Raw genomic sequence first — 13,272 nt, 5'->3', positions numbered from 1 at the left:
TTTTCCATAAGTTTCAAATATTTCAAAATTTGTCATTAAAAGCAAAATAAAAGGAAAGGGTGCTACAATCCCATAGCGATGCTAGGCAGAGCAGGGGGAAGGACAGCAAGAGGTCACCATTTCCATCCCTGCCTGGAACCCCAGTTTCTCTGACTACCACCCCCACACACAGTGTCCCACGACTCAGCCATGCCCACCTGAATCCCCGGAGGTCTCCTGCTCCTGGTTTCCTGCTGGAACCCCACCCCCACTCCACCCCCACCATGATCTCTCTCTTTTTTTTTTTTTAAGATTTTGTTTTATTTATTTGACAGAGAGAAACACAGCAAGAGAGGGAACACAAGCAGGGGGAGTGGGAGAGGGAGAAGCAGGCTTCCCGCTGAGCAGGGAGCCCGATGCGGGGCTCAATCCCAGGACCCTGGGATCATGACCTGAGCCGAAGGCAGACGCTTAATGACTGAGCCACCCAGGCGCCCACCACCATGATCTCTTAGTAGATGCACATCCCAGATGGCCGCCGATCACTCATCACAAAACGTTGAGCAGAGACCCTAGGATTTAAGGCCAGAAGATCTGGGTTCAAGCAGTAGTTCTGCCACATCTTGGCTGTGTGACCCTGGGCAAGTCACTGTACTTCATGTTAGGGATGATAAAACAACTGCAGAGAAGAAACCTGGGTCCCTCGCATTTGTGCCACTGGCCTACCAGCTCTAAAAAGCTCACCTAGGTCTTACTGACACCTGAGAGAAAGCAATTCTCTCTTGCTTAAGCCACTATTATTCTAGGGATTGAGGTCATTCCACTCTCTCCAGAATGCCCCAGCCCTCCCCCAACATGATCTAAAGCTTTGCTTCTCAAAGTGTGGTCCCCGGACCAGCAGCCTCGGCCTCAGCTGGAAGCTTGTTAGAGATGCAGAATCTCAGGCAAGATCCCAGAGACTCACCTCTGTGGGAATGTGAGGAGCCCTGCTCTAGGCCTCAGATACAGAGAGGGACTTTCTGTTGCCCAGAATGCTAAAGCTGCGAAACAGGGAAAACCAGGAGCTGTCTACTCCCTTGTTCTAAAGTTGCTTCCAGGGCTAACAGGCCTGCTTTGATCATTTCCACCAGCTCCCCAGGAGCCCCGGTGGGAGGACTGCGGGCAGAGCTCACAGGAGAGCCTTGTAGCTTCTCCTTTTGGCGGCCCCCTCCCCCCACCCTGCCCCCACCCCAGGCCAGTCAAGAAAATGACTCCAAGATGATCAGGGAGGGATGCCTGCAAGAAGGGGAACCCAGCAAGTGTCTCATTCCCTGGAGGGGCAGCTCAATGGTCAGCAAGTCAGCATCCCCCAAACCACTCGGATAGGACATCGGGGAAGGAGGAGTGAGTGGGAAGGGACAATCTTTTCTCCCAAGGGGTGCAGTCATGGTGCACCAAGACTGTGGTGTCCCAGGGGGTGTCACTCTGGCCCGGGGCAGGCGATCATCCTTCAGGGGTGCTGCTGGTGGTCTCTGCACTGCCTGGTGCCTGATTTGGGGGGGCGGGGGGGTACGGCTCCTTCCAACCCCAGGGCCCCGTGCTGCCAGATCCCCTTGCCCGTGGAGGCCGCTGTGAGGCTCCTGAGTCCACTCATGGCAAACACACATCTTCGCCAAATGGCGGAGGGCAGGCTGCCCCTTCTCTCTGCCTGCTGTCCCCTTCCAACTCTGATCTCCTCCTGCTCAGGTGGCAGACCCGCTCAGGAAAGTCAGCGCCCAAACTGCAGGAAGTACATACAGAGGAGAGAGCAGAAAAAAAACAAAAAAACAGAAGGATGGAAATTATTCGATCACAATAGCCAAAAAGTGGAAACCACTCAAATGTCCATCAGCTGATGAACGGGTAAATGAAACATGGTCTGTCCATTTAATGGACTATCATTCAGCCATAAAAAGAAATGAAATATCAGCATGCTACAACAGGATGACCCTGGAAACCATGCCAAGGGAAAGAAGCCAGACACAAAGGCCATATATTGTATGGTCCCATGTACAGGAAATGTCCAGGATAAGCAAATCTACGGAAAAAGAAAGTAGACGAGTGGTTGCCTAGGGCTGAGGGGGTTGGGGTGACAGCTAAGAGGGGTCATTACTCCATTTTCATTGGAGTAATGAAAATATTCTAAAATCTGTTGCAGTGGTGGGTGCACAACTCTGTGACTATGCTAAAAGCCATTCAATTGTACACTTTAAATGGGTGAATTGTATGGGATGTGAGTTATATCTCAATAAAGCTGTTTGTAAAATTAAAAAAAAAAAAAGGCAAGCACTCAAGAACATTTCTCTGGGGGCTCCTGGCTGACTCAGTCTGTGGAGCACGTGATTCTTGATCTCGGGGTTGTGAGTTCAAGCCCCACGTTGGGTGTAGAGATGACTTAAAAATAAAATCTTAGGGGGAAAAAAAAAGACCATTTCTCTGAAGTGAGGGATACGAGTTTCCAGACTAAAATGTCCTGTCAGGTGCCAATACAATGGACAAAAATAGACCCTCACCAGAGCCCATCATCATGAAATTTCAGACAGGGATATTCTACAAGTTTTCGAAGAGGAAAAATAGGTCACTTTCCCAAAAAGGGTCAGGACTGAGAATGGCTCCCGGCTGCTCAACCTTAGAAACAAGAAGCCAACGCATCATCCCTTCAACGTTCTGAAGAAAAGTGATTTCCCACCCAGAATTCTAGAGCCAGCCAAAGTAGTAATCAAATGGGAGAGTAAACCAAAGAGGTTCGGAGACCTGCCCTGTCTTGAAAGGGTTCCCTCCCACCAGCCCTTCTCAGAGAGTTAGAGGATGTGTTCTGATAGGAAGGGGTAAACCACAGACGAGGTGGGGTACAGGGAAGGGAGGTCCACCACAGCGGAGGGGAAGGGACACAGGAAGGGTGGAGGAGGGAGAGCCCAGGGTCCCAGCTGAGCATGAGGCAGAGATGGCAGCCAGACCACAGTGTCTTTTAAAATAAATAAAATATAGTCTATACTCCCCTAGATAAAATAATGAGTGCTGATTATAGAAAACATGATGTACAGAAAAGGGCAGCCTGGCCCAACTCCTACCTGCTCTTGATCATTTGCTGATGAGGCTCCTCTCGCGGCCCCAGGCTGGGCCACCTCTGTCAGCTGGGGATCCTCATGTTTGACACCTGGCAACTGAGAAGCAGAAATCCAGAGGAGCCTGCTCCCTCATGCACAGTCCTGCTGCACACCCAGGCACAGGCCTCACCACAGACCTGCAGGGAGCCCCAAGTTTTCATAACCTTACCGACTTCTCCAGAAGGGGTTCCAGTTCCCTCGGGAAAGCTAAAGGCAGCCTGTGACCAGAGGCTCTGTCCCGCTGACCCTCCCCAGCAGCCTTCACCTGACAGTAATAGCCCTTCTGAGGCTTCCCCCCAGTTGGTAGATTGACTACCTTTTTCATTCATTTATATGCACGTCCTGCCTGATAAAATTTTCTAAGGTTTTCTTTTGGTTGAGGAAGAAAATAGAGTGGAGAGAAGAGTGTGCCCAGAAGTCATGAAGTCACAGAAGCCAGTGGGCAGAGGAATCCGAGTGAGTGCACCTAAAATGGGAAGTTTGAGGCAGGAGGCTGCAAGAAGTCGAGCCAGCCAGGTGAGCTGGAGGACTGACCCCAGACTGTGGGGGCCTCTAGGCAGGCTGGGAGTTTAGCCTGCTGGCCAGTAGATTCTCACACCGTCTCCCGAGGGTAATTCCTGGACTGCCCTGGGCACTGCTGGCGAGAGTCCTGGGGCACCCTATGGCGTCCTGCGGGGGCCCAGGGCCCCCCACATCGCCACGCTGCTGCCCTTGACTGCCTGGCCTGGAGGAGTCTCAGGGCAAGGGACAGACACACTGCCACGCTGACGCCTGAGCTGCCTCAGAGCTGGAAGCTCCACAGGTGAGCAGGGTTGGCCCAGTGGGCTTGTCTCTGTTCTGCGGCCACACTATGGGTTCGGTCCCCAGTAAGGGTTGGGGCCCGGGCTGTGACCCCAGCTCTCTGTGCTGCCCTCGGTGATCAGGAGAGAGTAGACGATGTCATCTCCATCCCAGGTCATCTCACCTGGGCCACAGATGAACATCTGGAAAGGTGGTGGGATTAGATTTACCGTCAAGAGATCCATAATGCGGTACTGGGGTGTCTTTCTCCTCCTGGGCCCCAGGGAGGATCAACCCCCCATCCCTGCCTCCCTGGACTGGACCCCACCCTTCTACTCGCCACAGGCCTCGGCCGCCCTCAGAGCCTTGGTTTTTCCTCAAAGGACGGGAGGAGAGGCTGGGGGTTCGTGCCAAGGTCACAGCCCAAGAGCCCAAATTGGCCCAACCCCAGCCGGGCGCCCGGCACCAGCAGCCCCTTCAGAGCAGGCGCGGCAACGCCGGCCACAGCCACGAGGTGGCGCCAGGAAACCGCCTGAGACGCCCGAACCCAGCCCCATTCAGGCCACATCGCTCTACCTCTCTCCCGCGGCCCGGTCCCCTCTGCCCCCGCCCGCGCCCGGTTCACGGTGGAGCCTGGCCGGTGGGCCGCGGGCTGGGGAGGAGAAGGGAGAGGCGGAGCGGCCGCGGGGACATCCTCGTGGAAGGAGCCTAGGGACCGCTTCGGTCCAGGGCCACCTGGAGGCTGGACTGCACCAGCAATATCCCGGGTCCTGGAGGTGCCCCCTCAGGTGTGCAGCCCACACTCCCTGCAGGACCCATTGAGGTGAACCTTGCTCCTCCTGGATTGTAAAAGGGAGAGCAAGGGAATAGAACGTGGAAGAGAAATAGAGCACCTTGTCATTGGCGAGCACCTCCTGTGCCCCGCTCTGCCTTGTCTAGCTCTGGGCCAGGCTTAGTATTTCTAATCTCTGCAGGGACGTTCCTATCACCAGCCATTCTCATCGGCCTGAAGGGATTCCATTCCTTTCCCAGGCTGCACAGCTCCCTGTGGTGGGAGCTCGCTGACATTGGAGCGCACATCCCCCCAGCCCCAAACGCCCAGACCGGGCCACCCCATCCACACCGTGGCACCCCAACCCCATGCGATGGCAGAGGTGCTGACCACAGTGCTGGGCCAGGAGTCATCCTAGGCACGCAGCACATGCCTGACCTTGAAGCCCGGGCTCCTACAGCCTACAGCCTGAGGAAGCTGGGCCCCAAGGCCAGGCTCCCCACCCCCACCCAGTGCCACCCCTGAACTGCTGTCACTTCCATTACAGCCCACACACAAAGCTCCTTCTGCGCTTACTGGCTGTGTGATCTTGGGCAAGTCATCTAACCTCCCTGGGTCTCACTGTTCCCATCTGTAAAGTGAGAGCATTCATACCCACCCTGGGGAGTTGTAACTGTTAAACACTATACCCATGAATATAAAAACATAAAAAATACATAAATACATAAAACTAAATTTAAAAAAAGAAAACATACCCATGAAAGAATATTCCTGGTGTGGTGGATATTCAATAAATTCTGCCTATTGGAGGACGCCTGGCGGAGTCTTGGTCTCGGGGTTGTGAATTGGAGCCCCACGCTGTGTGTTGAGGTTCCCTAAAATAAATAAATGAACAAACAAACAAACTCCACTTATTGGGTATTCGTCGACTATTTTGTCCCAGGCCCCCTGCTGGGCTGCAAGGGAACCCAGGGATGAAGGAGAGCTGCCTGTGGAGCTCTCCAGGAATGACCTGTGCGCTTCAAAATTCAGGTGGCATTTTCCTGATGCTAAATGTGGCGGCGTTCAAACATGTATAACATTTCGGGCTCTAAACTTGCTGCAGAGAAGAGTGCGTGGAGCTACCCTTTGTTGAGTCTATACCCTGCACCAGGTCCTTCACCTACCTTTGCTCCACAGTGTGCACTGAGGGCCACGTGGGCGCCACGTACCCTGCAGGGACCTGGGGCACAGCGACGAGTGGGAAGGTGACTGCTGGGACCAAGCCCACAAACCAGTGGGGAACAGAAGACAAAGAAGTCAGGACGCAGACATACCTGTAATTGAGGTAAGTGCCTCCGAGGGAAATGGAAGGAGTCGGTCTGGAGGAGGGCACCCCGAGGGTGGAGGGGTGGGAGTGGCTGCCCAGCTGCAGGCAACAAGAGGGGGTGTCGTCAGTAACAAATTTTAAAACAATAAGAACCCACTAAAAGTCGGTCTGCTTTTTATTATCACTACATACCAGCAATTCTAAACAGCGTCCTCCCCCCAGAATTCTGTTGTTGGTTTAAGACCTCAACAATTGTTTCCGTTACTGTTAATTTTTAGTAATATATGTGTAAGTTTCAAATTAGTACATTTGCATTACTTAGCCTTTAAAAACCATTGTATTCTGCTTGGAAGTTAATTTGGGAGAATTCCCAGTCATTGAGCCACTCCTGGGACCAGCTCCCCGAGGTCATGTGGATGCAGAATTGTTCACGCTCACTTCAGAGGAATGCTGTGTCTCGAATCCCTGTTGGACTGTCCTTCACTGAAACAGTCGGTTTGAAATAAACAGTGGTAGCATAGTCCTGCGCGACCATTTGGAGTTCTTAGTTGTTTAAAAATTGTCAACTGGGAAGATATCTGAAAGCTGCTAGAATCCATCCTGAGGAACTACATGTGGACAGGACCGCAATTTCTGGAATTTATTGTGAAATGGGTTTTTTCCCAATTTCTGCCAAACTTATCCTTATGTTTAAGGCTTTCCCTAATTATTTGTGTTATCTATTGCTTCGTGCGAGAAAGAACATTTCCAAATAAAAATTAATAAAAAATATTCTTCAGTTAATTATGATCAAAGACAAACTGAGAAATCTGCCTAAGCTACTTCTTGAAAATAAAAATATGCAAAGATCAGTTTTAACAAAGTCACTGACAAATTTGCAGAAGGCTGGGAAACAAAAAGTGCATTGCTATCATTCATTCCCACAATCGACGTAGATATACATTTTCCCCTTTTCTCAAAAAATGCATTCATATAATTAAACAGTATTAATCCATTACTTAAAAATTTTGTTGTACTATATCTGTTTTACTTTATTTTTTACTATGATGAATCTACATACGAAATTCAATAAAAGAAAATTTGCACTGCATTTTTTATTGGCCAGTTAACTATTCATATCATGATTATTATTGAAAATCATGTACAGAAGAGGGATATTTTTTTTAAAAAAATCTCTTCTGGGGGCACCTGGGTGGCTTAGTCGTAAAGTGTCTGCCTTTGGCTCAGGTCATGATCCTGAGGTCCTGGGATCCGGCCCTGCATCGGGCTCCCTGCTCGGCGAGAAGCCTGCTTCTCCCTCTCCCGCTCTCCCTGCTTGTGTTCCCGCTCTCGCTGTGTCTCTCTCTGTCAGATAAATGAATAAAATCTTAAAAAAAAAAATCTATTCTTAATATCAAATACTCTAGGTGTGCCCCTGCAGTCAGGGAAGGCTTCCCTTGAGTAAGCGAAATCCCAGCTGAGCTTTGAAGGGTGAGTTGGAGATGACCAGGGAAAGAGGGTACTCCAGGCAGAGAAAAGAGCATATACAAAGGCCCTGTGTCCAGGCAGAGGGAGCAACTCAACACGGAACCATGGCTAGAGCAGAGTCAGCAAAGGGGAAGGACCACAAGCTGAGACCCCAGAGGGCAGCAGGGGCCATGTGATTGTAATGGGATTTGGCTGGACTGTGAGAAAACCCAAAATAAGTGACTTAAATTAGATCACATTTTATTTCTGTCTCCCAGAGACAGAAAAACTCAGAGGTGGGCATGTGCATGCATAACAGTGTCAGGGACAGGCCCCTTTTGTCCTGTTGCTCCTCTGGCCCCAGTATTGGCTTCCTCCTCATGGTGCAAGATGGCTGCTTGAGTGTCAACCATCATGTATGCATTCTAGTCAGCAGGAAAGATGAAGGGGCAAAGGAAGCCCCCCCCCACACACACACACAGAAGAACCCAACACCTGCCTGCATCCAGTCAGTCAGGATTTAATCATTTGGCCCAACCTAGCTACAAGGGAGGCTGGGGAAATGGAGTCTTTATTGAAAAGGACTTGTGCCGGGCCACTAACAAGGGCTTCTCTTTCTAAAGAAGGAAAGAATGGATAATGGGGAAGGATACATGCCTGCCACACCATGAAAAGAAGCTTAGTCTTTGTCTTAAAAGCAATAGTGAGGGCGCCTGGGTGGCTCAGTTGGTTGGGCAGCTGCCTTCGACTCGGGTCATGATCCTGGAGTCCCGGGATCGAGTCCCACATCGGGCTTCCTGCTCGGCGGGGAGTCTGCTTCTCCCTCTGACCTTCTTCCCTCTCGTGCTTTCTGTCTCTCATTCTCTCTCTGAAATAAATAAATAAAATCTTTAAAAAAAAAAAAAGCAACAGTGAGCCATTGAAAGTTTGAAGAACAAGAGTAGTGTGATCATACCTTCATTTGAAGATGGTAAGGAATGGCTGGCCAGCAGCAGCGGCTTTCAGGGAGGCAGGAGGAGGCTCCCACAATGGTCCAGGCACAGTGGTATGGTGGTGGAGTGGACATAAGAAGAGGCAGAGGAAGAAATCAAAGATGCCAAGACTGCTAGCTGGAGGAACACTTATTAAGATTGGCCAGAGTGGAAGAGAAGCAAGTTTGTGGGTAACATCATGAGTTTAGTTTGGACTTGTGATGTCCTAGGTGCCTGTAAGACATCCAAATGGGGCTGCTGGCGGGCATTTGGATATACAAGTCCAGAGCACAAAGAGCGGTCTGAAGGGCAGACAGGAGTGAGGGGGCCATGGTGAGGAGATGCTGTTTAATGCCACAAGCCAGACGAACACACATAGGTGCGAGGGTGAAGGCTGAGCCTGGGAGCTCTACCAGCGACAGGCTGGGAAGAGATGGTGCAGAGGGAGACAGAAAGAGAGACCAAACATCAGATGAACAGAAGAGAGAGGACTTATGGAAGCCAAGGGAATTCAGTGTTTAGAGGAGAAAGAGAAGATCTTCCCTGCCCTGGCCTTTCCTGCCCTGTACTGATGCAGAGGCAGGAAAATGAGGAGAAGACCCCAAGTCAGGAGTCAGCAGACCTGGCCCCGACACCTCCCCTACCAGAACTCAATTCCTGATCTGTAAAATGGGGCCAAGGCACCAACCCTATTGTGTAAGCCTCACTTGTTGCCTCTGTAACACCATTCCTCCTGATTTCCTAACAGAACCGCAGTTTTATTGGAGTAACTATGGCAGAGACCGCCAATGGCCTCAATATCCATTCTCCCTTCTTCCATAGAAATGGAAATAGCAGCTGGCTAAAGACTACATTTCCCAGCCTCCTTTGCAGTAAAGGGTGGTCATGTGACTGCAGTGAGTTGTGTTACTAGAGGGGAACCCTGAGCTTAGGGAACCTGAATCTTTTATTTTTTATTTATTTTTTATTTTTTTAAAGATTTTATTTATTTATTTAACAGAGAGACACAGCAAGAGAGGGAACACAAGCAGGGGGAGTGGGGGAGGGAGAAGCAGGCTTCCCGCCGAGCAGGGAGCCCCATATGGGGCTCGATCCCAGGACCCTAGGATCGTTACCTGAGCGGAAGGCAGACGCTTAACGACTGAGCCACCCAGGCGTCCCAGAACCTGAATCTTTGTAAAACGGGATCTTAACAAACTTGCCCTTTAACCTGGAGGAAAACACTATCTTCTAAGGCTGTTCGCTGTATGAACCACTTTGAGAGATGTGCAGAAACAGGAGGGACCCATGGAGAATTAATTCTCGCCCAGCATTGCAGTAATACTGGATTTTGAATGAGCAGTGGTGTAATTATGGCCACTGAGATGTGCCGATGAATTGTTAGCAGCTTCCAAGAAAGTCCTCTTTCATCGTCCATTGTCGCGTCTAGACATGACACTTGCTGACAGGCAGCCATCTTGTGACCGTAAAGAAAAACATGGCTGACCCCCTGGCAATGGCAGAGACGGAGGTTGAAAATAGCCTTAGTACTTGAGGACGCTGCGGACCCACTCATCCAGCACTGGAACCGTTTCACCTCTTGCCATCTTGTTACAAGAAAGCAGATATGTCCTCATTGTGGAAGCCATTTGAGGCAAGTGTCGGCTTGAGGCATCCTGAATCTGGCTTCTTGGGGTCCCTTCCAGCTCTGAGGTCTATGGTTGTATGATGCCCCCTCATTCCACTCCAACACACTGCTCCCACATCCTATGAAGCTCCAAGGAGGGACACCCACATTTCTACTAGGGAAGTACATGCGGGAGTGGAATGTAGGCAGAACCATTTCCCCTGCAGGCTCCAAGGGGAGCTTTTTCTGCCTCACATTTGTCCCCACTGGAAGCCCCAGCGGGGCCCTGAGGATGGCCCTCAGCGGGGAGCTATGCAACCTTGGGGGTAAGGTTACTCAGAGGGGAGTTTGGACCACCATGGGGTGACTTGGGGGTTAGTGGAGGGGACCCTGAGGAGGAGCGGAGACAGGTGACACACTCAGCAATTTCAGTGTGGCTTGGGGCTGTGGGTGACAGATGGTTTGTCAGATCAGTTCATCAGGACTAATGGGCTGCTCTGTTACCGCCCACGGAACACACTGGGTGCAGATCTGAACATTTGAAAGGGAGCTTTCTGGAGACACCGGCTTTTAAGCCAAACATGAATCTCATGGTCGGGGGGATTTCAAGCACCTTGAACCAGCTGGTGGGGCATACTTAGGGGAAAGGCAGGGATTTTATCACTCCTCAAACCCTCAAATGACCCTCCTCTCAATTCAAAAGCAGGGATGCCTGGATGGCTCAGTCAGTTGGGCGTCTGCCTTCAGCTCGAGTCATGATCCCAGGGTCCTGGGATTGAGCCCCACCTCAGGCTCCCTGCTCGGCGGGAAGCCTGCTTCTCCCTCTCCCACTCCCCCTGCTTGTGTTCCCTATCTCGCTGTCTCTCTCTGTGTGTCAAATAAATAAATAAACTGTTTTTTAAAAAATAAATAAAAATTAAAAAAAAATGAGGGCGCCTGGGTGGCTCAGTTGGTTGAGCGACTACCTTCGGCTCAGGTCATGATCCTGGGGTCCCGGGATCGAGTCCCGCATCGGGCTCCCTGCTCGGCGGGGAGTCTGCTTCTCCCTCTGACCCTCTTCCCTCTCGTGCTCTCTCTCATTCTCTCTCTCTCTCTCTCAAATAAATAAATAAAATCTTAAAAAAAAAATTTAAAAAAATGAAAATACTTCATTGCAGGGCTACCAGGCTGGCTCAGTCAGTACAGCGCGCGACTCTTGATCTCAGGGTCGCGCGTGACTCTTGATCTCAGGGTCATAAGTTCAGACCTCATGCTGGGTGTAGAGATTACTTAAAAACAAAACAAAACAAAATATAACTTTATTGCTAAAAAATGCTAACCATCATCTGAGCTTTCAGCGAGTTGAAGTCACTGATCACAGATATAATGATAATGAATAACAAATATAATACTAATGAAAATATTTGAAATATGATGAGAATTACCAAAACATGACAAAGAAACACCAAGTGAGCAAAGACTGTTAGGAAAATGATGCCAACAGACTTGCTCAATGTAAGGTTGCCACAAAACTGCAGTTTGTAAAAAAAAAAAAAAAAAAAAAAAAAAGGCCATGTCTCTGAAGCACAATAAAGCAAAGCACAAGAAGGTCAGGTATGTCTGTAAAGCTTTCTTTGGGCAACTGTGATGGGTCAGGCACCAGCTCAGATGTTCTACGTCTATTTCCTTTATTTTTTTAAAGTAACCCCAAGCCCAACATGGGGCTTGATCTCACGAGTCCGAGATTAAGAGTTGCATGCTCCACCAACTGAGCCATGTATTTCCTTTTTTAATCCTCATGACAACCCTCTAAGATGGATATTAGCATCCCATTTGGCTGAGAGATGGAAGCACTACAACCACCAAGCGGCAAAGCCAGGACTTGAACCTCAGTCTCTCTGACCTTATCCGCAGCAGCTTACATTTGGGCCACATGCTTTATCGGCAACACTTCCCTTAACAAGGCTACGCACACTTGCTGGACCCATCAGAGCCCACCACTATGCTATATTGGCTCTCCCCCCACTCCTGGAAGCGGCATCAATCTTTACTCACGTAAATCTTCCGACACAGCACAGGGCGGCAACCACATGAGTCATCCTGGAAATGGCTCCTCCAGCCCCCGTCAAGCCTTCAGATGACTGCAGCCCTGGCCACCATCTTAACTGCAATCTCATGACAGACTCCAAACTACAACCACTCAGCTAAGCAGCTCCCAGATTCCTGGGCACCTGGGTGGCTCAGTCGTTAAGTGTCTGCCTTCAGGTCAGGTCATGATCCCAGGGTCCTGGGATCGAGTCCCATATCGGGCTCCCTGCTCAGCGGGAGACCTGCTTCTCCCTCTCCCACTCCCCCTGCTTGTGTTCCTGCTCTCGCTGGGTCTCTCTCTGTCAAATAAATAAATAAAATCTTTAAAAAAAAAAAAAAAGGCAGCTCCCAGATTCCTGACTCCTACTTAGTACATTTTGGAGTGACTTCTTACTCATCAATAGGTAACTAAGGCACACCTCATTCAGGGTCAAGCCCCTCCTGGCTGTATGACCGTGGGCAACTTTACCTCTATGGGCATATTGTTTCTCCGGTTCAGACCTTTCTGCTGAACTCCAGACCAATGCAATCAGCAACCACCATCAAGGTCCCTCCGGCATGGGCACTTAGCATGGCTCAAATCTCTCTTAAATCCACTTCCCACCATGGCTCAGGCCCTCATCGATTCTCCCTTCAATTACTGAAACAGCCTCCTCACCAATTCTACTGCCTTGTATAAGGCTGCAAATAACAAAATCCCAAAATACCATATAAAGAACTTCTAAAACTCACCCCAAAAATGAAAAATCCAGGTAAAAAATGGACAGAAGACAGACATTTTTCCAAAGAAGCCATCCAGATAGTTGGCCAACAGACACATGAAAAGATGTTCATCATCACTTACTATCAGGGAAATGCAAATCAAAACTACAAGGAGATACCACCTCACACCTGTCTGAATGGCTAAAATCAACAATACAGGAAACAACAGGGGTTGGTAAGGTTGCAGAGAAAGGGGAACCCTCATGTACTCTTGGTGGGAATGCAAACTGGTGCAGCAATTCTGGAGAACAGTATGGAGGTTCCTCAAAAACTTAAAAATAGAGCTACCCTATATCCAGCAATTGTAGTACTAGGTATTTACCCAAAGGATACAAAAATACAGATTCAAAGGGATACATGCACCCCTATGTTTATAGCAGTGTTATCTACAATAGCCAAATTAATGAAACAGCCCAAGTTTCCATCGATTGATGAATAGATAAAGAAGACGTGGT

The 13,272-nt window shown here is 49.7% G+C and overlaps 1 long non-coding RNA gene across 2 annotated transcripts; it reads right to left on the bottom strand.

The window, feature by feature from the left end:
• Nucleotides 1-317: 317 nt before the first annotated feature.
• LOC141371185 (uncharacterized) lies at nt 318-6,102 on the bottom strand. Of its 2 annotated transcripts, none has more exons than XR_012375938.1 (5): nt 5,973-6,102; nt 5,412-5,531; nt 4,461-4,723; nt 3,069-3,241; nt 318-1,738 (listed from the first exon to the last, which is right to left on the bottom strand). It is a non-coding gene; the product is annotated as an uncharacterized lncRNA (long non-coding RNA). The 2 variants fall into 2 exon arrangements; XR_012375937.1 differs by having other exon boundaries at nt 3,069-3,161.
• Nucleotides 6,103-13,272: the final 7,170 nt, after the last annotated feature.

This window comes from Callorhinus ursinus, unplaced genomic scaffold (assembly GCF_003265705.2).
Source record: "Callorhinus ursinus isolate GAN/ISIS: 27379988/994484 unplaced genomic scaffold, GSC_fseal_2.0 scaffold59, whole genome shotgun sequence".
Classification (NCBI taxonomy): Eukaryota; Metazoa; Chordata; class Mammalia; order Carnivora; family Otariidae; genus Callorhinus; species Callorhinus ursinus.
Note: the sequence above shows the minus strand (reverse complement) of the source record. Positions and strands in the feature narration are given on the sequence as shown.